General features: G+C 33.4%; 1 protein-coding gene and 1 long non-coding RNA gene across 2 annotated transcripts in view; both read left to right on the plus strand.

The window, feature by feature from the left end:
* Positions 1-25703, plus strand: part of LOC139521850 (hephaestin-like) — a 331235-nt gene that overhangs the window by 180217 nt on the left and 125315 nt on the right. The gene's annotated exons all lie outside the window — the stretch shown is intronic.
* On the plus strand, positions 9772-20794 carry LOC139519665 (uncharacterized). The gene is made up of 5 exons (XR_011663642.1): positions 9772-9956; positions 13030-13092; positions 13590-13657; positions 15547-15606; positions 19084-20794. It is a non-coding gene; the product is annotated as an uncharacterized lncRNA (long non-coding RNA).

Raw genomic sequence — 25703 nt, forward strand, 5'->3', positions numbered from 1 at the left:
CATATACAAGTTCACAGACAAGTCCTTCAACAATGAGAAAATGTTTCAAAAAAATTGTGTATAAAAATGTTCAGCTGTTTCTTACAGAGTTATCTCCTTAGTGTTATGTAGGTGTCAGACCACCAATTACTCCCTCAAATTTTGAACGTATGTAAAAGTAGGCCTACTGTAACACAAAATAGTGCTTTTGGTGTCATTGTTTACTTAATTTAACCAACAAATTTGCAGAAATGAAACTTTTGGTGAAAGAGAAATATATATCGACCATTTTGAGCTAAAATTCACTTGTCTGTCAGTTTGCATTAAAAATTTTGGGATTAATGCGCTCTATAGTACACTAATTTAAGATTTCCAGAAAACCAGGGGTTATTTTTGGAGTACCGCTGTTTTGAAGGTCAGATGTACCACCTTAATAGTCGAATTTTGTAACAGAATATTAAATTAATCTTAATTTGAAAACAATTTAATACTGACAGAACAAATATCAAATGATCATTTCAGAAATACATTGTGCTTCAAGTGCAAAGACTTTTCTAACAATTAACAGTTGTTTTCTGAGCTAGTTCTGATTGGTCAGGTTTTATTGTCTGTTTCTTGCTTTTGTTCTATGGATAGTTCAGTGGTATCTTTTTTTTTCAGGATATGGTGTGCGTTATTCAAAGGGATCTTTTTATGTAATTTTGAAATGATATTCATTTGATATTTGATAGTAATTGACCGATTCAATCCACAAAAAAACATTCTTATAAAGAAACCCTTTTATTTTATTGCTGTTCTTCATATTCAAGTTGACAGACAAGTCCTTCAACAATGAGAAAATGTATCAAAAAAATTGTTTATAAAAATGTTTTGGTTTGTGTTCATTAATCTGAATAATAATGACTTTCTTTTATTTCCAATTCTACCAAAGAGGACAGAAGAAGCAGCCCAAAGTGAAAGACTTGAAGAAATATAGGCAATGTAAGTAGGATTAAGTGATTTTGCTGTTTGTGGCGTTTCCTCGAAGTAGCTGGTTACCTCCAAATGGGACGACAGTCATGGATGTTGAGATGGCCTACGTCGCAGATTCGCGAGGACGGGCGGCTGGGATGTTCGCTAGCGACCTACGACAGCTACAGGCTTTCTGCCTTTGCCTGTAGAAGGGGACTTTGAGATGTCATGCTGAAGTTTTCTGGAGATTATCTGGTTTCATTTTTGGGAAGCAGTCCACATGGAAAAATGATGCAGCCAAACTAAAGATATGCTCGATTGGTTCTTTCTAATGTCCCTGTTATTAAGAAGCAGGAAAAATTGTAGAATAAGAGAGGGAAAATGTCAAATTTACTTGGTCTACAACAAAGAAACCCTTTTATTTGATTGCTGTTCATCATATACAAGTTCACAGACAAGTCCTTCAACAATGAGAAAATGTTTAAAAAAATTGTACTTAAAAATGTTTTGATTTGTGTGCATTAATCTGAATAATAATGACTTTCTTTTATTTCCAATTCTACCAAAGAGGACAGAAGAAGCAGCCCAAAGTGAAAGACTTGAAGAAATATAGGCAATGTAAGTAGGATTAAGTGATTTTGCTGTTTGTGGCGTTTCCTCGAAGTAGCTGGTTACCTTCAAATGGGACGACAGTCATGGATGTTGAGATGGCCTACGTCGCAGACTCGCGAGGACGGGCGGCTGGGATGTTCGCTAGCGACCTACGACAGCTACAGGCTTTCTGCCTATGCCTGTAGAAGGGGACTTTGAGATGTCATGCTGAAGTTTTCTGGAGATTATCTGGTTTCATTTTTGGGAAGCAGTCCACATGGAAAAATGATGCAGCCAAACTAAAGATATGCTCGATTGGTTCTTTCTAATGTCCCTGTTATTAAGAAGCAGGAAAAATTGTAGAATAAGAGAGGGAAAATGTCAAATTTACTTGGTCTACAACAAAGAAACCCTTTTATTTGATTGCTGTTCATCATATACAAGTTCACAGACAAGTCCTTCAACAATGAGAAAATGTTTAAAAAAATTGTACTTAAAAATGTTTTGATTTGTGTGCATTAATCTGAATAATAATGACTTTCTTTTATTTCCAATTCTACCAAAGAGGACAGAAGAAGCAGCCCAAAGTGAAAGACTTGAAGAAATATAGGCAATGTAAGTAGGATTAAGTGATTTTGCTGTTTGTGGCGTTTCCTCGAAGTAGCTGGTTACCTTCAAATGGGACGACAGTCATGGATGTTGAGATGGCCTACGTCGCAGACTCGCGAGGACGGGCGGCTGGGATGTTCGCTAGCGACCTACGACAGCTACAGGCTTTCTGCCTATGCCTGTAGAAGGGGACTTTGAGATGTCATGCTGAAGTTTTCTGGAGATTATCTGGTTTCATTTTTGGGAAGCAGTCCACATGGAAAAATGATGCAGCCAAACTAAAGATATGCTCGATTGGTTCTTTCTAATGTCCCTGTTATTAAGAAGCAGGAAAAATTGAAGAATAAGAGAGGGAAAATGTCAAATTTACTTGGTCTACAACAAAGAAACTCTTTTATTTGATTGCTGTTCATCATATACAAGTTCACAGACAAGTCCTTCAACAATGAGAAAATGTTTCAAAAAAATTGTGTATAAAAATGTTCAGCTGTTTCTTACAGAGTTATCTCCTTAGTGTTATGTAGGTGTCAGACCACCAATTACTCCCTCAAATTTTGAACGTATGTAAAAGTAGGCCTACTGTAACACAAAATAGTGCTTTTGGTGTCATTGTTTACTTAATTTAACCAACAAATTTGCAGAAATGAAACTTTTGGTGAAAGAGAAATATATATCGACCATTTTGAGCTAAAATTCACTTGTCTGTCAGTTTGCATTAAAAATTTTGGGATTAATGCGCTCTATAGTACACTAATTTAAGATTTCCAGAAAACCAGGGGTTATTTTTGGAGTACCGCTGTTTTGAAGGTCAGATGTACCACCTTAATAGTCGAATTTTGTAACAGAATATTAAATTAATCTTAATTTGAAAACAATTTAATACTGACAGAACAAATATCAAATGATCATTTCAGAAATACATTGTGCTTCAAGTGCAAAGACTTTTCTAACAATTAACAGTTGTTTTCTGAGCTAGTTCTGATTGGTCAGGTTTTATTGTCTGTTTCTTGCTTTTGTTCTATGGATAGTTCAGTGGTATCTTTTTTTTTCAGGATATGGTGTGCGTTATTCAAAGGGATCTTTTTATGTAATTTTGAAATGATATTCATTTGATATTTGATAGTAATTGACCGATTCAATCCACAAAAAAACATTCTTATAAAGAAACCCTTTTATTTTATTGCTGTTCTTCATATTCAAGTTGACAGACAAGTCCTTCAACAATGAGAAAATGTATCAAAAAAATTGTTTATAAAAATGTTTTGGTTTGTGTTCATTAATCTGAATAATAATGACTTTCTTTTATTTCCAATTCTACCAAAGAGGACAGAAGAAGCAGCCCAAAGTGAAAGACTTGAAGAAATATAGGCAATGTAAGTAGGATTAAGTGATTTTGCTGTTTGTGGCGTTTCCTCGAAGTAGCTGGTTACCTCCAAATGGGACGACAGTCATGGATGTTGAGATGGCCTACGTCGCAGATTCGCGAGGACGGGCGGCTGGGATGTTCGCTAGCGACCTACGACAGCTACAGGCTTTCTGCCTTTGCCTGTAGAAGGGGACTTTGAGATGTCATGCTGAAGTTTTCTGGAGATTATCTGGTTTCATTTTTGGGAAGCAGTCCACATGGAAAAATGATGCAGCCAAACTAAAGATATGCTCGATTGGTTCTTTCTAATGTCCCTGTTATTAAGAAGCAGGAAAAATTGTAGAATAAGAGAGGGAAAATGTCAAATTTACTTGGTCTACAACAAAGAAACCCTTTTATTTGATTGCTGTTCATCATATACAAGTTCACAGACAAGTCCTTCAACAATGAGAAAATGTTTAAAAAAATTGTACTTAAAAATGTTTTGATTTGTGTGCATTAATCTGAATAATAATGACTTTCTTTTATTTCCAATTCTACCAAAGAGGACAGAAGAAGCAGCCCAAAGTGAAAGACTTGAAGAAATATAGGCAATGTAAGTAGGATTAAGTGATTTTGCTGTTTGTGGCGTTTCCTCGAAGTAGCTGGTTACCTTCAAATGGGACGACAGTCATGGATGTTGAGATGGCCTACGTCGCAGACTCGCGAGGACGGGCGGCTGGGATGTTCGCTAGCGACCTACGACAGCTACAGGCTTTCTGCCTATGCCTGTAGAAGGGGACTTTGAGATGTCATGCTGAAGTTTTCTGGAGATTATCTGGTTTCATTTTTGGGAAGCAGTCCACATGGAAAAATGATGCAGCCAAACTAAAGATATGCTCGATTGGTTCTTTCTAATGTCCCTGTTATTAAGAAGCAGGAAAAATTGTAGAATAAGAGAGGGAAAATGTCAAATTTACTTGGTCTACAACAAAGAAACCCTTTTATTTGATTGCTGTTCATCATATACAAGTTCACAGACAAGTCCTTCAACAATGAGAAAATGTTTAAAAAAATTGTACTTAAAAATGTTTTGATTTGTGTGCATTAATCTGAATAATAATGACTTTCTTTTATTTCCAATTCTACCAAAGAGGACAGAAGAAGCAGCCCAAAGTGAAAGACTTGAAGAAATATAGGCAATGTAAGTAGGATTAAGTGATTTTGCTGTTTGTGGCGTTTCCTCGAAGTAGCTGGTTACCTTCAAATGGGACGACAGTCATGGATGTTGAGATGGCCTACGTCGCAGACTCGCGAGGACGGGCGGCTGGGATGTTCGCTAGCGACCTACGACAGCTACAGGCTTTCTGCCTATGCCTGTAGAAGGGGACTTTGAGATGTCATGCTGAAGTTTTCTGGAGATTATCTGGTTTCATTTTTGGGAAGCAGTCCACATGGAAAAATGATGCAGCCAAACTAAAGATATGCTCGATTGGTTCTTTCTAATGTCCCTGTTATTAAGAAGCAGGAAAAATTGAAGAATAAGAGAGGGAAAATGTCAAATTTACTTGGTCTACAACAAAGAAACTCTTTTATTTGATTGCTGTTCATCATATACAAGTTCACAGACAAGTCCTTCAACAATGAGAAAATGTTTCAAAAAAATTGTGTATAAAAATGTTCAGCTGTTTCTTACAGAGTTATCTCCTTAGTGTTATGTAGGTGTCAGACCACCAATTACTCCCTCAAATTTTGAACGTATGTAAAAGTAGGCCTACTGTAACACAAAATAGTGCTTTTGGTGTCATTGTTTACTTAATTTAACCAACAAATTTGCAGAAATGAAACTTTTGGTGAAAGAGAAATATATATCGACCATTTTGAGCTAAAATTCACTTGTCTGTCAGTTTGCATTAAAAATTTTGGGATTAATGCGCTCTATAGTACACTAATTTAAGATTTCCAGAAAACCAGGGGTTATTTTTGGAGTACCGCTGTTTTGAAGGTCAGATGTACCACCTTAATAGTCGAATTTTGTAACAGAATATTAAATTAATCTTAATTTGAAAACAATTTAATACTGACAGAACAAATATCAAATGATCATTTCAGAAATACATTGTGCTTCAAGTGCAAAGACTTTTCTAACAATTAACAGTTGTTTTCTGAGCTAGTTCTGATTGGTCAGGTTTTATTGTCTGTTTCTTGCTTTTGTTCTATGGATAGTTCAGTGGTATCTTTTTTTTTCAGGATATGGTGTGCGTTATTCAAAGGGATCTTTTTATGTAATTTTGAAATGATATTCATTTGATATTTGATAGTAATTGACCGATTCAATCCACAAAAAAACATTCTTATAAAGAAACCCTTTTATTTTATTGCTGTTCTTCATATTCAAGTTGACAGACAAGTCCTTCAACAATGAGAAAATGTATCAAAAAAATTGTTTATAAAAATGTTTTGGTTTGTGTTCATTAATCTGAATAATAATGACTTTCTTTTATTTCCAATTCTACCAAAGAGGACAGAAGAAGCAGCCCAAAGTGAAAGACTTGAAGAAATATAGGCAATGTAAGTAGGATTAAGTGATTTTGCTGTTTGTGGCGTTTCCTCGAAGTAGCTGGTTACCTCCAAATGGGACGACAGTCATGGATGTTGAGATGGCCTACGTCGCAGATTCGCGAGGACGGGCGGCTGGGATGTTCGCTAGCGACCTACGACAGCTACAGGCTTTCTGCCTTTGCCTGTAGAAGGGGACTTTGAGATGTCATGCTGAAGTTTTCTGGAGATTATCTGGTTTCATTTTTGGGAAGCAGTCCACATGGAAAAATGATGCAGCCAAACTAAAGATATGCTCGATTGGTTCTTTCTAATGTCCCTGTTATTAAGAAGCAGGAAAAATTGTAGAATAAGAGAGGGAAAATGTCAAATTTACTTGGTCTACAACAAAGAAACCCTTTTATTTGATTGCTGTTCATCATATACAAGTTCACAGACAAGTCCTTCAACAATGAGAAAATGTTTAAAAAAATTGTACTTAAAAATGTTTTGATTTGTGTGCATTAATCTGAATAATAATGACTTTCTTTTATTTCCAATTCTACCAAAGAGGACAGAAGAAGCAGCCCAAAGTGAAAGACTTGAAGAAATATAGGCAATGTAAGTAGGATTAAGTGATTTTGCTGTTTGTGGCGTTTCCTCGAAGTAGCTGGTTACCTTCAAATGGGACGACAGTCATGGATGTTGAGATGGCCTACGTCGCAGACTCGCGAGGACGGGCGGCTGGGATGTTCGCTAGCGACCTACGACAGCTACAGGCTTTCTGCCTATGCCTGTAGAAGGGGACTTTGAGATGTCATGCTGAAGTTTTCTGGAGATTATCTGGTTTCATTTTTGGGAAGCAGTCCACATGGAAAAATGATGCAGCCAAACTAAAGATATGCTCGATTGGTTCTTTCTAATGTCCCTGTTATTAAGAAGCAGGAAAAATTGAAGAATAAGAGAGGGAAAATGTCAAATTTACTTGGTCTACAACAAAGAAACTCTTTTATTTGATTGCTGTTCATCATATACAAGTTCACAGACAAGTCCTTCAACAATGAGAAAATGTTTCAAAAAAATTGTGTATAAAAATGTTCAGCTGTTTCTTACAGAGTTATCTCCTTAGTGTTATGTAGGTGTCAGACCACCAATTACTCCCTCAAATTTTGAACGTATGTAAAAGTAGGCCTACTGTAACACAAAATAGTGCTTTTGGTGTCATTGTTTACTTAATTTAACCAACAAATTTGCAGAAATGAAACTTTTGGTGAAAGAGAAATATATTTCGACCATTTTGAGCTAAAATTCACTTGTCTGTCAGTTTGCATTAAAAATTTTGGGATTAATGCGCTCTATAGTACACTAATTTAAGATTTCCAGAAAACCAGGGGTTATTTTTGGAGTACCGCTGTTTTGAAGGTCAGATGTACCACCTTAATAGTCGAATTTTGTAACAGAATATTAAATTAATCTTAATTTGAAAACAATTTAATACTGACAGAACAAATATCAAATGATCATTTCAGAAATACATTGTGCTTCAAGTGCAAAGACTTTTCTAACAATTAACAGTTGTTTTCTGAGCTAGTTCTGATTGGTCAGGTTTTATTGTCTGTTTCTTGCTTTTGTTCTATGGATAGTTCAGTGGTATCTTTTTTTTTCAGGATATGGTGTGCGTTATTCAAAGGGATCTTTTTATGTAATTTTGAAATGATATTCATTTGATATTTGATAGTAATTGACCAATTCAATCCACAAAAAAACATTCTTATAAAGAAACCCTTTTATTTTATTGCTGTTCTTCATATTCAAGTTGACAGACAAGTCCTTCAACAATGAGAAAATGTATCAAAAAAATTGTTTATAAAAATGTTTTGGTTTGTGTTCATTAATCTGAATAATAATGACTTTCTTTTATTTCCAATTCTACCAAAGAGGACAGAAGAAGCAGCCCAAAGTGAAAGACTTGAAGAAATATAGGCAATGTAAGTAGGATTAAGTGATTTTGCTGTTTGTGGCGTTTCCTCGAAGTAGCTGGTTACCTCCAAATGGGACGACAGTCATGGATGTTGAGATGGCCTACGTCGCAGATTCGCGAGGACGGGCGGCTGGGATGTTTGCTAGCGACCTACGACAGCTACAGGCTTTCTGCCTTTGCCTGTAGAAGGGGACTTTGAGATGTCATGCTGAAGTTTTCTGGAGATTATCTGGTTTCATTTTTGGGAAGCAGTCCACATGGAAAAATGATGCAGCCAAACTAAAGATATGCTCGATTGGTTCTTTCTAATGTCCCTGTTATTAAGAAGCAGGAAAAATTGTAGAATAAGAGAGGGAAAATGTCAAATTTACTTGGTCTACAACAAAGAAACCCTTTTATTTGATTGCTGTTCATCATATACAAGTTCACAGACAAGTCCTTCAACAATGAGAAAATGTTTAAAAAAATTGTACTTAAAAATGTTTTGATTTGTGTACATTAATCTGAATAATAATGACTTTCTTTTATTTCCAATTCTACCAAAGAGGACAGAAGAAGCAGCCCAAAGTGAAAGACTTGAAGAAATATAGGCAATGTTAGTAGGATTAAGTGATTTTGCTGTTTGTGGCGTTTCCTCGAAGTAGCTGGTTACCTTCAAATGGGACGACAGTCATGGATGTTGAGATGGCCTACGTCGCAGACTCGCGAGGACGGGCGGCTGGGATGTTCGCTAGCGACCTACGACAGCTACAGGCTTTCTGCCTATGCCTGTAGAAGGGGACTTTGAGATGTCATGCTGAAGTTTTCTGGAGATTATCTGGTTTCATTTTTGGGAAGCAGTCCACATGGAAAAATGATGCAGCCAAACTAAAGATATGCTCGATTGGTTCTTTCTAATGTCCCTGTTATTAAGAAGCAGGAAAAATTGAAGAATAAGAGAGGGAAAATGTCAAATTTACTTGGTCTACAACAAAGAAACTCTTTTATTTGATTGCTGTTCATCATATACAAGTTCACAGACAAGTCCTTCAACAATGAGAAAATGTTTCAAAAAAATTGTGTATAAAAATGTTCAGCTGTTTCTTACAGAGTTATCTCCTTAGTGTTATGTAGGTGTCAGACCACCAATTACTCCCTCAAATTTTGAACGTATGTAAAAGTAGGCCTACTGTAACACAAAATAGTGCTTTTGGTGTCATTGTTTACTTAATTTAACCAACAAATTTGCAGAAATGAAACTTTTGGTGAAAGAGAAATATATTTCGACCATTTTGAGCTAAAATTCACTTGTCTGTCAGTTTGCATTAAAAATTTTGGGATTAATGCGCTCTATAGTACACTAATTTAAGATTTCCAGAAAACCAGGGGTTATTTTTGGAGTACCGCTGTTTTGAAGGTCAGATGTACCACCTTAATAGTCGAATTTTGTAACAGAATATTAAATTAATCTTAATTTGAAAACAATTTAATACTGACAGAACAAATATCAAATGATCATTTCAGAAATACATTGTGCTTCAAGTGCAAAGACTTTTCTAACAATTAACAGTTGTTTTCTGAGCTAGTTCTGATTGGTCGGGTTTTATTGTCTGTTTCTTGCTTTTGTTCTATGGATAGTTCAGTGGTATCTTTTTTTTTCCGGATATGGTGTGCGTTATTCAAAGGGATCTTTTTATGTAGTTTTGAAATGATATACATTTGATATTTGATAGTAATTGACCGTTTCAATCCACAAAAAAACATTCTTATAAAGAAACCCTTTTATTTTATTGCTGTTCTTCATATTCAAGTTGACAGACAAGTCCTTCAACAATGAGAAAATGTATCAAAAAAATTGTTTATAAAAATGTTTTGGTTTGTGTTCATTAATCTGAATAATAATGACTTTCTTTTATTTCCAATTCTACCAAAGAGGACAGAAGAAGCAGCCCAAAGTGAAAGAATTGAAGAAATATAGGCAATGTAAGTAGGATTAAGTGATTTTGCTGTTTGTGGCGTTTCCTCGAAGTAGCTGGTTACCTCCAAATTGGACAACAGTCATGGATGTTGAGATGGCCTACGTCGCAGATTAGCGAGGTCAGGCGGCTGGGATGTTCGCTAGCGACCTACGACAGCTACAGGCTTTCTGCCTATGCCTGTAGAAGGGGACTTTGAGATGTCATGCTGAAGTTTTCTGGAGATTATCTGGTTTCATTTTTGGGAAGCAGTCCACATGGAAAAATGATGCAGCCAAACTAAAGATATGCTCGATTGGTTCTTTCTAATGTCCCTGTTATTAAGAAGCAGGAAAAATTGAAGAATAAGAGAGGGAAAATGTCAAATTTACTTGGTCTACAACAAAGACACCCTTTTATTTGATTGCTGTTCATCATATACAAGTTCACAGACAAGTCCTTCAACAATGAGAAAATGTTTAAAAATTAAAAAAAATTGTGTATAAAAATGTTCAGCTGTTTCTTACAGAGTTATCTCCTTAGTGTTATGTAGGTGTCAGACCACCAATTACTCCCTCAAATTTTGAACGTATGTAAAAGTAGGCCTACTGTAACACAAAATAGTGCTTTTGGTGTCATTGTTTACTTAATTTAACCAACAAATTTGCAGAAATGAAACTTTTGGTGAAAGAGAAATATATTTCGACCATTTTGAGCTAAAATTCACTTGTCTGTCAGTTTGCATTAAAAAATTTGGGATTAATGCGCTCTATAGTACACTAATTTAAGATATCCAGAAAACCAGGGGTTATTTTTGGAGTACCGCTGTTTTGAAGGTCAGATGTACCACCTTAATAGTCAAATTTTGTAACAGAATATTAAATTAATCTTAATTTGAAAACAATTTAATATTGACAGAACAAATATCAAATGATCATTTCAGAAATACATTGTGCTTCAAGTGCAAAGACTTTTCTAACAATTAACAGTTGTTTTCTGAGCTAGTTCTGATTGGTCAGGTTTTATTGTCTGTTTCTTGCTTTTGTTCTATGGATAGTTCAGTGGTATCTTTTTTTTTTCAGGATATGGTGTGCGTTATTCAAAGGGAACTTTTTATGTAATTTTGAAATAATATACATTTGATATTTGATAGTAATTGACCGATTCAATCCACAAAAAGACATTCTTATAAAGAAACCCTTTTATTTTATTGCTGTTCTTCATATTCAAGTTGACAGACAAGTCCTTCAACAATGAGAAAATGTATCAAAAAATTGTACTTAAAAATGTTTTGGTTTGTGTTCATTAATCTGAATAATAATGGCTTTCTTTTATTTCCAATTCTACCAAAGAGGACAGAAGAAGCAGCCCAAAGTGAAAGACTTGAAGAAATATAGGCAATGTAAGTAGGATTAAGTGATTTTGATGTTTGTGGCGTTTCCTGGAAGTAGCTGGTTACCTCCAAATGGGACGACAGTCATGGATGTTGAGATGGCCTACGTCGCAGATTCGCGAGGACGGGCGGCTGGGATGTTCGCTAGCGACCTACGACAGCTACAGGCTTTCTGCCTATGCCTGTAGAAGGGGACTTTGAGATGTCATGCTGAAGTTTTCTGGAGATTATCTGGTTTCATTTTTGGGAAGCAGTCCACATGGAAAAATGATGCAGCCAAACTAAAGATATGCTCGATTGGTTCTTTCTAATGTCCCTGTTATTAAGAAGCAGGAAAAATTGAAGAATAAGAGAGGGAAAATGTCAAATTTACTTGGTCTACAACAAAGAAACCCTTTTATTTGATTGCTGTTCATCATATACAAGTTCACAGACAAGTCATTCAAAAATGAGAAAATGTTTAAAAAAATTGTACTTAAAAATGTTTTGATTTGTGTACATTAATCTGAATAATAATGACTTTCTTTTGTTTCCAATTCTACCAAGGAAAATAGCCATACAATTTTTATAGATTTATAGAAATGAAAATGTACATAAGACATCAAACAATATATTTATTTGAATTTGTTTCATTCATATCTCCAAACACGAGTTGATTATATAGGGAATCACTGAAGCATGAAGTGCCCCCCCTTTTTTTTATGTCAGTCAGAGGGGCCCCCTTATAAAAAGTGCTGGATCTGCCACTGATCCATCCCGCTTCAGGTTAAAGTGTTTGGTCGAGGTAGTTTTTGATGAACTTGAAGTCCAATCAACTTGAAACTAAGTACTCATGTTCCCTATATGATATTTCTAATTTTAATGTTTAATGAGAGATTTTCTTCCCTTTTCACGGTCCACTGAATATAGAAAATGATAGTGCAAATGGGTGGGGCATCCGTGTAGTGTTGACACATTCTTGTTTTAAGGAGGCTCGAGGGTATAAAAATTTCAGAAAAAATTCAACATTTGTTTTTCACTACAAATTTTATTTATTACCTTTGGTAGTTGTTACTTTATCATATGGTACAAAAATCATTCAAAACAATCAATTCGTGTTGGCCCCAGATGACATTTAAAATGTGTACATCATTGAAAAAGTTCCAAATTATCTCCCTTTGGTGGAAAAATGCCCTTTTTTGGCTTTAAAATTGAAATATCTTTTTTAACTCATCGGTGACATATATTTTTTAATATAATTTCCATATAAGCTGTACTTAAACTAAATTATTGTAAAATTTGAGCGAATTCTGTAATAAATTTCTTTTTTTATTTCGATATTACCTATATTTCTCCTATTACTTCAACCACCTTTACAAAAATGTATGCTTCTTTCGAAGGTAGATTGTGAGCGCAAATGAACGGTGACCCCACTTTTTTATTTTATTTTTCTATTAACTATAAGATAAAGTTCATTTATAGAAAAATATAGAAAAATCTTATATAAATGATTTAGACCCGCGAACCCCCTTAACTGAAGTATCATTAATATTCACAGACTAATTGAGTTTCGTGGGGTGGAACCAGGGTTTTCACATGAAGCTCGATTTTTAAGCAAGACAAAATTTTGTTTTTTTACATCATTCATATCCTATTTGCCAAAAATAAATCCAGAATATTTTTTTTGTAACTGAATATATAAGTCAGATTATTTGTTTAAACATTACAGATTAGCTTTGGGCTTGTCCTTAAGGATTGAGACTGAAAATGGCAATTGGATCAGACTTTTAAAGTAAGTTTTAATAATTACATAGATTTTTTAATTTCTGAACTCAATTCATGTAAAATGGGAGTTTGCGTGGGGTATAATATTTTTGACCTGTCTGTCCTGTTCGTCAGCCTGGTTCTTGTCATTGCAACTCTCTAAAACCACAATTTCATAAAACAAGGTAGTATGTACACAATACTATGTAGTTGTGCATATAAAGAAGAAATTATGGTTCAATTTTTTTTTCTAGGGGTTACGTTATGCCCCTCTGAACTTAAATTAAGGCCTATACTGCTGTAACAGTTGCACTACAAGTCCTTTGAAACTGCACAACAGAATTTCATGGATCTTTAAAGTTAATGAGGACAGTATGGCATATCCACAAGAAATATTTATCAGTTGACTTTTTTCTATCAATACAAGCACAACAGATTTCTTTAACAAGTATATCTATAGTGCTTGGATTGACCTGTAAAGGGAATATTTCATACAAGTATACTGCTTTTATTATTTGTTTATAGGCTGATGTAAGGACTGGTTCCATGGTGTTGAAAGTAAGAATTGACGATCTGATACTGCAAACATATTGGTAGATATACCTAAATTTTTATCCCCCACATAACACCTAATATCTCGGACAAGTTCTATAATGGTGAACGATCAACTTTTTTTAATATAATTATGGCCTATGGAAATATCAAATAAGTGCAACGAGTGGGACATTGGAACTATATTCTTTTATTTTAATCTTAAAGTGTTTGGATGTCAATTAAATAACGATTCGGGTATCGTAAAGATTGCATTACATGGAGATATTCAGCTCCAGAGGTAAGAGGGTACATAATTGTCCAAGATAGTAGAGATACTGTCAAGTTTTGAAACAGAAATTGTTTTGGGGATACGATTGCTTTCTAGCAATCTGTAGACTTATACCATTGGCTCAGGGCCATGCCCTCACATCAACCATTTTATTCTAAACATTAAGGAACATCTCAGATTCTTATGATTGTCTTGCTTGAAAAGGTAAAAAAAACCAAAGGGACGGAACTTAAACAACTTTCCTATAATGTTCTTTTCATAATCTTCATGTTTGATATTTCCCTCGACTTATATGCATGTTTTTAACAACACGGAAAGTCAGAATTGAGCAGTATTTATATTTAGTGTTTTTATAAATTTAGAAACACGTCAGAAGGAATTCCCCAGTTTTGATAAAAATGCAAGAGTTCTCTGAGTTCCGAAAAATCTATTTCTGTCATAAAAACTGATGGAGTTTTTCTTATATGTCACCGTTATGAAACTGATATTTGATATTGTACTTCCATAAAGAAATAGAGAACCTTTAACATTTAATATACGTTCTTGCTTCAGGGTTTGTTTAGGTAATTATGTGCATGTGTATAGTTTTCTTGACTTCAAGGGGTATTAGATTGAATGGTTGCTCTGGATTCCCCACTCAACCTGTGAACAGTATATCCAAGGATTTGTATATTAAGATCCTTGGTATATTTAAATAATATATATGTTCCTGACTCAACTGATTCTAAAACAATACAACACATCGAGAAAAATTAACTTGTTCTATCGATAAACGTCGTATTATATTAAAAACCATCGCAATTTAAACCATGGAATGTGTACAGAAATAAGTCATGACCATTGACCCAAAGGAAATTAAATATTTAAAGAGTTAGGAATGGGGTTCCTCCTAGAATTAACGTAGGAAAATAGGTGATAAGATACCAAGTGAAATACGTTCTCTCACTCTGAGTCTCAGTGACTGCTGTGGAAAGTAAATTTGGAAGTGATAGTACAAAAATAAAACACAAGTACATTGTTCATACTGTTACACTTGTATCTGGGATTAGTTATTTTGTAACTATTCAGATTACGTAAATTATATTTTACATGTGCAGTTGAATTAGTTTTAAAAATAATAATATACAGCTACATGTATACAATGTCAATCCTATCCCTCAGAGCCCTCAGAGCAATCTGCTCTTTGATTGACTTTTTTTAATTTATCAAGATTTTAACTAAATATCCACTGGATTTCTCGAGTAGTTATGAAACACAAACTTAGATGTTGAACAAAGTACCAATTTTCTATCAACCAACTTTCTATCATTTAATATCCACAGAAATCCATGTTTTCCTTAATCACAATGTAAATCATTTAATTCACTGTCGATTTTTGAAGAGTTTACAGCTAATTTCCTAATGCTTGTAGAGTAAAACGTTGGTTGGCTTGCTTGCTTTGTTTGTATAATTGTTTATTCAAGCTTTGTAATTAAGATTGACATCTCCAAACAATATATATGACATAGTTAAATCTGTATATATCATATTTAAATTCAATTGGACATTTTCCCAATATAATTGTACACTATACAAACAAAGCAAGCAAACTAACCAAAGTCTTCATCTGCATGCATTAGGAAATTAGCTGTATATAACTGATTCAACTTTGTATTACAGGTTAGCATCACAGCTTGTCCTGTTGGATACTGGCCGGAGTAGAATTTGGATCTTTTTGAGGTGAGAAAATATTTATTTGTCCACATACAAGAGGGTGGTAATGGGGGTACTTTTATAACCAATAATCGTAAAAATTCTTACTGAATGACGCGGACTGTAAAATTTGGAGCATGCCAGTGGCGTAGCTAGGTCATTTTTACGTGTACGCCCGAACCTCGGTGGCCTGAATGCCCAAAAGGATCCAGGCCAAAAAAATAAATACTGGAAGTTGATAAGCAGGGACAAGCCTCCGGAAGTTTTAGAGTAATAGAGAATGTCATAAAATTCCTGTCATTGAAAACTCACCAAAACAACATTTTTTAGATTCAATATAATTTTTTTTTTTTTATGTTTAATCTATTTTTGTGTTTAAAATCTATTTAGAATGAATCTAATGACGGTCATTGGTTTAATTTGGAGTAAACGTCCAAACCAGTTACCTTAAACTATGATTAAAGGGAGCCGTGGATAACCTTCAATCATTACCGAAGCAGTATGCGTGGTCTTTCATTTAGAATTATTTTACTTCATGAAAACAAGATGGATCAATCGCAGAAAAGTGTTTTCATCTGAAATTGAACCTAGCAAAGCGATGGCTTCTGCATCTGTCGATCTGATGTAACAACGTAACTAGATCTTACAAGTATTTGAAAGCTTGCAATATGTTACTAAACGGTGACCAGATCGTCTGACTTAAATCGCGCTAAAACTAAAATAGAAACGGAAAAAAATGGCTTCTGAAATTAACCATGAAAAAAAAACTTCAAGGAAGTTTAAATGAATTCGACGAAGGTTTAAGTAATTGTTATGTAATAAATTTTAACGTCAGACAGTAAAGGCAAAAAAAGATAAAAAAAAAAAAAAAAAAAAAAAAAAAAAAAATACGGGAAAACTCATCATATATATATAATTTCGTCATTATGCTCTGGATACTCGTTTGAGCATAAACAGTTTTTGTCCAGCTACCGCAAAATTTCACAAATGTTTGACAAAATTATTTATATCTTAAAACTAAAACTACGTAATGAACCTGCATGTACATAGTTATAATATTGGCACTGCCGACGAAATTTATGATCAAAATAGCTCGCTTTCGCGACATAAATGTCAATGGCTCGACAAAAAATGAAAGTCACATATCCATAGGCGGATCCAGCCCCCCCCCCTTAGGTCAGTCAGCGGGCCCCCCTCCCTTAGGAAAAGTTCTGGATCCGCCACTGAATCGAATCTTAGCTCATAATGAATTGCTTAAAAAAATAAGGAGAGAGAGTATAGAATTAACGGTAGATTTAGAATTTGACAGAAATAATATGAAACTAATTTTCGTCACTTTTATTCGCAATTACAAGCCATTGAAGAAAGAATTAAAATGTTGATGTACTGTTAACCAATTCCTTTATTTTTTATTTATATGAAAATATTTTTTTAACCAAATTCAAGTGTACGCCCGGGCGTTTTGACGTAAACGTAGCTACGCGTATGCATGCAATAAAATGTAAAGTTTTAGACAATGAAAAAAAATCAAACAAATTTTGAAGAATCAAGTTAGGCCACACCAATTTAATTTCTTGTTCTACGGATTTTTGGACTCCAAAATTTGGTGCGAGCGAGTGATTTGAAAATTAAAAAAAAAAAAATATTTAATTTGCAAATTTTTGAGTCGAAGCTTGTAAAATAAAGGCGAGCGATTATATTTTTTGTAAACATAAAATAGTATGTTTTGACAATAATAAAACTTGACTTATAACTTGTACTTTGACATTTTTTAATTTCTGAAGTATTTTTTCCCTGTTCACCAAGAAATAATTAAATCTGGTCTATGTATGTGTGACTGACAATGATACAATTCTCCATCCAAGTCATAATCAGTTTGGGGGCAACCCCTTAATGTTATAAATATCCCTTTTACATGTTTTATGAGGGATCAATATAAGTTATAACATATTTGTTTGCACAAAAGGGCTCATATTTTCTCAAAGAACTATATATCTATCTAGTATTAAATGGTCAAAACATGTCCAAGAATTTTGTAATATTCCTGGACTTTAACCATGTTACCATGTTAAATTAACACATTTACTTTAACAGTTTAATATTATTCAAAATAAGTGGACCCCTCTTTTAGAAAAAGTTGTTTAAAATAGGATGTAACTGTCCTCTTTTTGAGCACAAAATTCTAAGTTTTCAAAGGTTTTGTATAGAAGAACTATACAAATCCTTGGTATTTCTATTTTCTTTTCTACATCAGTAAAATGACCCCTTGTCTGAGGGAGGGTTGTTCTCAACCTGATAATAACAAGTACAGGTCAAAGTACGGCCTTTTAAAACAGGGCTTTGATACAGACCAAACAGCAAGCTATAACGGATCCCAAAGTTATTAGCATACACAATTCGAACAGGAAAACCAACGAACTAATTTATTTAGGTGCGGGCGGATCCGTCGAACAAGGAATCAAATTAGTGTGGCCTTATAATTTTTTTCCAAAAAATAACTGTAACGATCATTATTCGAGACTCTCAAAAATTGAGACCTCTGACAAATCACCAGAAGGATATTTTTATCAATCAATTTGATGCTAACTGTAGCCGATAATGACCGTTTGACGCCTGACGGTAAAGGGCATTACTACCCTTCTACAAATTTAATTAATTGATGTAATGTTATGGACAGTTTAAATTTCTATAAATCTTTATTATTTGCAATTATATTTCATCTTTTTATTTTCTACTGCAGCCTTTATAGATGTAAATCAGATGTTTTTAATGCTCTAAACAGTTCAGAAGGTTTATAGTCCTTTTTATCTACTTTCTCTTATACCATTTTTAAACTTTTACATAATAACCATGAACTGAATCATAAAAAGAACTGTTGTTTTTATCATATTAAAGAACTGTGAATACTTGAAAAGTGGAGATAACCTCACATTTATTTGCAATGAAATGGCAAGTGCTGTCGCATAGATAAGATGTCTTAATTATATTTTTCTTCTTATTCAGTTTTGTATTTCTTTCAATACAAATTTCCAAAGAATTCATTTCTTCATTCAATATAAGGAGAAAAAAACAAAGTAAATGTCATAAAACTAGAACCAATTACCAATGAAAGATTATCGAAATACCGGTATTCTGAATAATTTTATCATGTACATTGTATGTAAATTTTTCAAATTTTCAGCTTTATAGCTTCTGCTCTTGTCTGACACTCAATAAATAATTAATTTAATATTGGTAATAGTGATGTTAACACCTTGAAATCAAAATTAGATTATTAAAATGGCTTTCATTTTATAACAAATTTAGCTACACAATCTCTATTGCAATATTTTTTGGTAAATCAATAAATTTGAATAGAAAACAAGTATTTTTATATACAACAAATTCTGTCTATTTAAAAGAAACACTCAAATTTTTAAACATTACCTAATTCATATATTTTAACATTACTTAAAATTACTATGGATTGTCAAGAAATGAAATATTATTTTATTTTATTTTTAGGTGTGTTTCTACTGCTGCCTTGTGTGGTCAATCCAATGGACAATAACAATCATGCAGACCAGATATATATTGCTCTTTTGTTTAATAAAATACTTATAATTCTGAAAGCCAAACGATTCATTTTTTTATGCTGTTATTTTTTCCATTTACTGTAAATTAACAAATTTTTGTTTTAATGCTGTTATTTGTTTGGCTCAAATGTACTATACAGATATCTAGTTCCGGCTTTATATATGTACTCCTTTGCAAATAAAAACTTATATTTATATAGTTATAAAATGAGAAGTATTAGTTTAATACTTCTCATTTTATAATTATTATTGTTGACAATTTGATGAAATGGAAAATTATTATTGTAATGGTTGATAATTTAATAGAATAAAATAGTCTTTTTTTGGTTGACTGGTAGACAGGTCAACAGGTTGACAAGTCAACAGATGCCTATATTAAAATAATCTTTCTTTTTATCTCACGAGTAAAAAAATATAGGGCACTTAATTGCACATTAATAGAGCATTTCCTTTACCCTTTAACTCCCTTTCATCCTTTACTTAACCCTAATCCTTACCCTTTAAGGATGTTTGCTTGTCATATTTTGGAATTTTGTCAGATTTTCAGAATTCTCTGGTTTTATCCATTTGAATGCCTTACAAAAATTTGCCCATTGACCCCAATTTTTCTTTTTATAAATCTTTTACATGGATAATTATAAGCTATCTATTGAAGTCTTATAAAATCCTTGATATTTTTTATTAGTTTTTGGGCACTTAAACTTGTCAATGATAAAGCATGGAAAAGTCAAGAAAGATTATTTTCCCGCCAAAATTTCAATGGCTAATATCTCGAAAATAAGCACATTGACCTATTTTTTTAATATTTTTTTTGCTCTTTTGGTTCCTTTTATAATGCCCTAAAAAGCTTGTTATTTTGAAACTTAGTAGCAAACTTCCTTAATCTAACCCTTAATCATAATCCTTACCCTAGCTGCCCTTGATACCCTAACCTTACCACTCACCCTGGAAACTTGTCCACCTATGTAGGTAGACAATTATTTGTAAAAGTTAATTTGTCCATCTGTCAACCAACAATTTTGTTAATGTTAAATTGTTGAGCTGTGAATGTAGACAATTTTTTAAAGTTAAATTGTCATCCTGTGAATTTAAACATTTTTTTACAGGTTCTACTGTCAACTTGACGACTTTATCACATATTTAAGGTAGTACCTAACACCTTGACTAAAATCAATTTGGCTTGTTGAATTTTCATAAAATTTTGACAAAATATTTACTTTGACCCTTTGACAAAAATTTCAAAATTTCATAAACCTTTAACCAATCACTTTCTCAATAAAATTTGGTTTGATATATAGCAGTTTTAAAAAAAAAATTTGATCATTGAGAAGCTTAATATTTTCTTAATTTTGCAATGTAATTAAAATGTTTAGCTGATTTTACAGAGTTATCTCCCTGTAGTGTTAGGTACCACCTTAACAAAAAAAGATAGTGTGCAAGGAACTACATATCCGTATACTCTAGTTAATCCAAATATTTTCCAATGACTGAAAATCATATTTTTGATACATTTTTTTTTTAATAAAAATTGCTATACCAGGATAGATTTCACTCAAATAAAATTATATTGTAAATTTTGATAGCATGATTTATTTTGAACATGTCCTTAAATGACAATTATGTATTTTGTTTGTCCAATGTTTAGCATTACCAAGCAATAAATACTTGGAAATTTTGTTTGAATTTACAGTATAAATATGTTTTCATTAATTATTTTGCTTTATAATAAATAAATTGTATAATTGTTATTTGAGAAGTACCTGTTTTACAAATATAAAAAAGATGTGGTATGATTGCCAATGAGACAACTGTCCACAAGAGACCAAAATGACACAGACATTAACAACTATAGGTCATCGTACGGCCTTCAACAATGAGCAAAGCCCATACCAAAGCATCCTTGAGACTTTCATCAGTTTACAGACGTCATTATTTAGATTAAAAGTTTTGCATGTTGGCACAATGGAACAGGGTGTGTCCGTTGAAGGTTACTACGTTTGATATGGATTGGCTTTATTTTAAAAAAAAAATTCCAGGTTGCCACTTGGTACAACATGAACAATTAACGCAAGTATGGACACAATATTTAAGATTGATACATGCCGAATTTGGATTGTGATTAAATATTTGACACAGAATAGGTTTCTGACACACAATGAATGTGGTCTAAGAACTTATAAATTTAGAATTTGTGATTTAATTACCAATTATAAAAAGAAGATGTGGTAACCGTATGATGCCAATGAGACCATATAACATAGAAATTAACAGCTATAGGTCACTGTACAGCCTTCAACAATGAGCAAAGCACATACTGCATAATCCGCTATGAAAGGCCCGGAAACGACAAATGTAATTACAATTCAAAAGAGAAAACAAACGGCCTAATTAATGTAGAAAAAATTAATGAAAGACAAATATGTAACATAGCAACAAACGACAACCACTGAATTACAGGCTCCTTCATGGGTCAGGCACATGCATACAGAATGTGGGTGGAGATGTTAGCGGGATCCAAATCCTCCCCCTAACCTTGGACTGTGGTGTAACAGAACAACACAAGAACGAACTATAAAAATCAGTTGAAAAAAGCTCAACTCATCAGATGGATACAAAATAGAAATACATCTCACAAAAACAGAGTGAACGTGACCGGGTACTTTTTTATCCCAATAACAAAGACACCAAGTACAGATCTGAAAGTACTCGACAGTTACCGATAGCTAGTTCAAAGCCCAAAACAACTAATAAAATAATCATGCAACTAAGATTAAATTATCAATCCGTGCACATCCCACATCCAATGGATTTAGTGTGAAAACGTCATGAACAGTCAAGAGAAAAGGGTCTCTATGGAGTTTGGTCATAAACTTTGTTTCAAAACAAGTCTTCTATTAAAGGGATGCAATAAGTGCCCCTAGGAATACCTAGATCTGTCAATAAACTTTGTTACAGAAACGTACATAAATATTATCAAGGAGAAAATTAACAGCTCCAATCATCTCATCACACCTTTAGTAAGTATATCGGGCATATATACCTTTCTCATTAGAGAAGGCTTTAAATGAGATATGTTCTATAAATTGATACATTTGAAATACAAATATATTTCCGTGAGACCCATTCTATGTGGTCCAATATCCAAAATTTAAATGCATGGTTAGGTTAAGCATATCAAGGAACCATGAGATTATTATTTTTTGGACCCCTTGGACTTCAATGTGAACTACATGACAGCGGGCATAAAATCCGAAATCTAGCTATAGATACATTGTTAGATTCAGCTTATAAAAAAAAAGCATATCCAATCCTTGTTGAATTTTGGCCCCTGATGGAGAACAGTTTGAAAACTGTAAAAAAAAAACTATAAATCTAAATAAGTGTTGAGATTCGGCACATCACAAAACCCCAGTTATACAATTTTTTATGAAATTAAACAGTTCAATTTTGGACCATTTGGATATCAATGTGAACAGATTTAAAAACCGTACCAAAGAATTCCAGACTTTGAATTAAACCCCATTGAGATTGGTTAACAAAACTACTGTAAAATTCAGAAATTACTGCATGCATTTGTTTATATTGAGATTTTTTCTAATGGACAAAAATCCAGATTAATTATCGAGATTTCAGAAAAATCTTCACATTTATGTTCTTATTCGTAACCTCAACCAAACATTAAACATTTATCAATATATACATGATATAAATACAAAACTCTCACATGGGAGTAGCCACTTGCAAAAGTCAAGTGCATTTTCGAAAAAACAAAGGTCGGCAAATGTATGATCAATTTATTGTAATTAAATCCCTAAATGAGATACAAATAATTGAGCCGGTAATAATATTTTCCTTCACATATCCATCTTTAGCAGATTCGGATCTCCATCTGCCATGTTTACAGCACCTCTGCACCAAGCTTTGAAACCATAATTATAAAATAATTTAGCCGTATATTAAGAACCTGTATCCAAAATAAACCAGCTTTATTAGTACTTTAGTGCAAAGTGTATCTTATGAATTTATGGCATATTATAGACAAGCGATATGTAGCATTCAGATACATTACATTGACCTTTAAAGGTGGAAACCCGATTCAAATAGAACAAAAGCTGTTCGTTAGAGAAGGCGACAAATGCTTACTGTAATGTTTACTATAGTAACAAAATTTTTGAAAGTTAATAGAAACAAATAAAGTGACAATTTTCTTCTCGATTACGAAGTGTTTTATTTCAAAAACACCATTTGCATAAGTTTTCAATTTATCTATTACATAGTTATTAAGGGACGACATCAAAAGATAAAAAAAAAACTTAATTCAAATAGTTTGGGGGTGGGGGGGTTGAACTGCTGCAAGATTTGGTTATCCGACATTGATTTTTACATATATCCATATGAGTCAATCAATTTTTCCCAAATTAAGTTAAGAGGTGGGTGAGGGGGTCAGTTAAAAAACAATATGAATTAAGGTTTTTTTTTATCCTTCATTGAACTTTTGATGTCCCTAATAAGCAGAGCAATTAGATATCAAGTCGACAACATGGGTATCTACCAGGTTTGATGTTGAAAATGCATAACCTCCGATTTAAAAAAAAAAAATTACCGCGTATGAAGAACATATCAATCTTTTAGTTGAGTAATTTTCCTGTCTGCCCTTCCATTATGTAATTCAAGGATAAATTCTAAAAAATGGGTAACAATTGTATCTAATTGTATTTAAGCAAAGCACCAATCTCTATTGTTATTCTAGCCAAGCAGCAATCTGTATTGTTATTTAAGCCAAGCGGCAATCTGTATTGTTATTTAAGCCAAGCGGCAATCTGTATTGTAATTCTAGCCAAGCGACAATCTGTATTGTTATTCTAGCCAAGCGACAATCTGTATTGTTATTTAAGCCATGCGGCATATCTGTATTGTTATTTAAGAAAAGCGGCAATCTGTATTGTTATTCTGGCTAAGCGGCATATCTTAATCGTTACTCTAGCCAAGCGGCATATCTGAAGCGTTACTCTAGCTAGCCAAGCGCCAATTCTCTATTGTTATTCTAGCCAAGCATCATATCTAATTCTTAATCTTTACTCTAGTCAAGCCGCATATCTTAATCGTTACACTAGCCAAGCGGCATATCTATAATGTTATACTAAACAATAATGTTGAGTAGGAAATACCTAAACCATAACCAACTACACAAAATAAAGAAGATTGTTTGTAATGCATTTTTATCATTATTCAAAATCCAATTTTAAAATTATATCAATACTAGGTCACAATGTGTATGTGAAGCTAGTACAGTGCCTTTAAAATCATCTGAACCAAGGCTTTCTTATAAGAACCATGAACATAAATGTCTCTAGTATCATTGAATTCAAGCATATCGGCCACATAAGGTTGACGTAACAAATTATTCTGATTTAACAAATTCCAAAATGGCACAATATAATGTTTAATAACTATACATACTAAATTATAGGGGCAACCAATTGTTGTCCTCCTTCCAGTCAAAGAAAAAAGCAATTACACCTGATGAACCTTGTATGTATCATCTAGAATTGAATAATTCAATGTTCTTGTTATTACTGTTAGCACATCTATCAACTGAATGAGGTCCATGCATATAATCTCAGGGGCAGATCCAGCCATTTTAAAAAGGTGTGGTTCCAACTATATATCCCCATTCAAATGCATTGATCGCCCAAAAAAGGGGGTTTCCAACCCTCCCCCGGAACCCTCCCCCTGGATCCGCCACTGAGTCTATAAATTCAAAAAACTCAACACTGACGCCCCCATAGTCAAAATCAAAATCCTTGCTTATAGCATCTGCTTCAAAAAATTTATCTCTAGGTATCCATTCAATATCTAAAACATTTGGTAACAAAAATGAATATTACCTCGACATGAGAGGATGTTTATATTGTAAGGGAGCTACCATTTGATTTTAATGGGGGGGGGGGGGGGGGGGGGGGGGGGGGGGGGGGGGGGGCTAGGATGAAATTTGAATAAAATAGGCAGGACAGGAGTTTTGAGTAAAAAAAAAGGCAGGATGAGACACTTTGCAAAAAAAAAAGGCAGGATGACAATTTAGGTAAAAAAAGTCAGAATAAACTAATAAAAAAAAAGTCAGGACCGAATAGTGAAAAATAAAAATGCAGGACAGAGATTACAATTAAAAAAAAAATGCAGGACAAAATTTTTCATCTAGCCCCCCCCCCCCCATAAAAATGAAATGGTAGCTCCCTAATTCAAATTGTATTGAAAATGAAATGCACTTTCTTCTGGAATGCCCTCTTTACAATAACCTCTGAAGAGATATGACTGATTATATCAAAAAATACCCCAGTTTAGATAATTAATAAAAAAGATCTTTTTCATGGATCATGATTAATGAAGATAGCAAATTTTTATCTACTTTATGTGCATACCTCGATAAAGGCCTGCAACTAAGAAAATCAGAAAATTAGTAAACTTAAATAGTCTAATAGATATCAAAATTATCTCCCCTTGACACTGATCCTTTCATCATGCATTTGAATTATTATTTTATGTTTCTTT

This window comes from Mytilus edulis, chromosome 4, assembly GCF_963676685.1.
Source record: "Mytilus edulis chromosome 4, xbMytEdul2.2, whole genome shotgun sequence".
In the NCBI taxonomy this organism is placed as follows: Eukaryota; Metazoa; Mollusca; class Bivalvia; order Mytilida; family Mytilidae; genus Mytilus; species Mytilus edulis.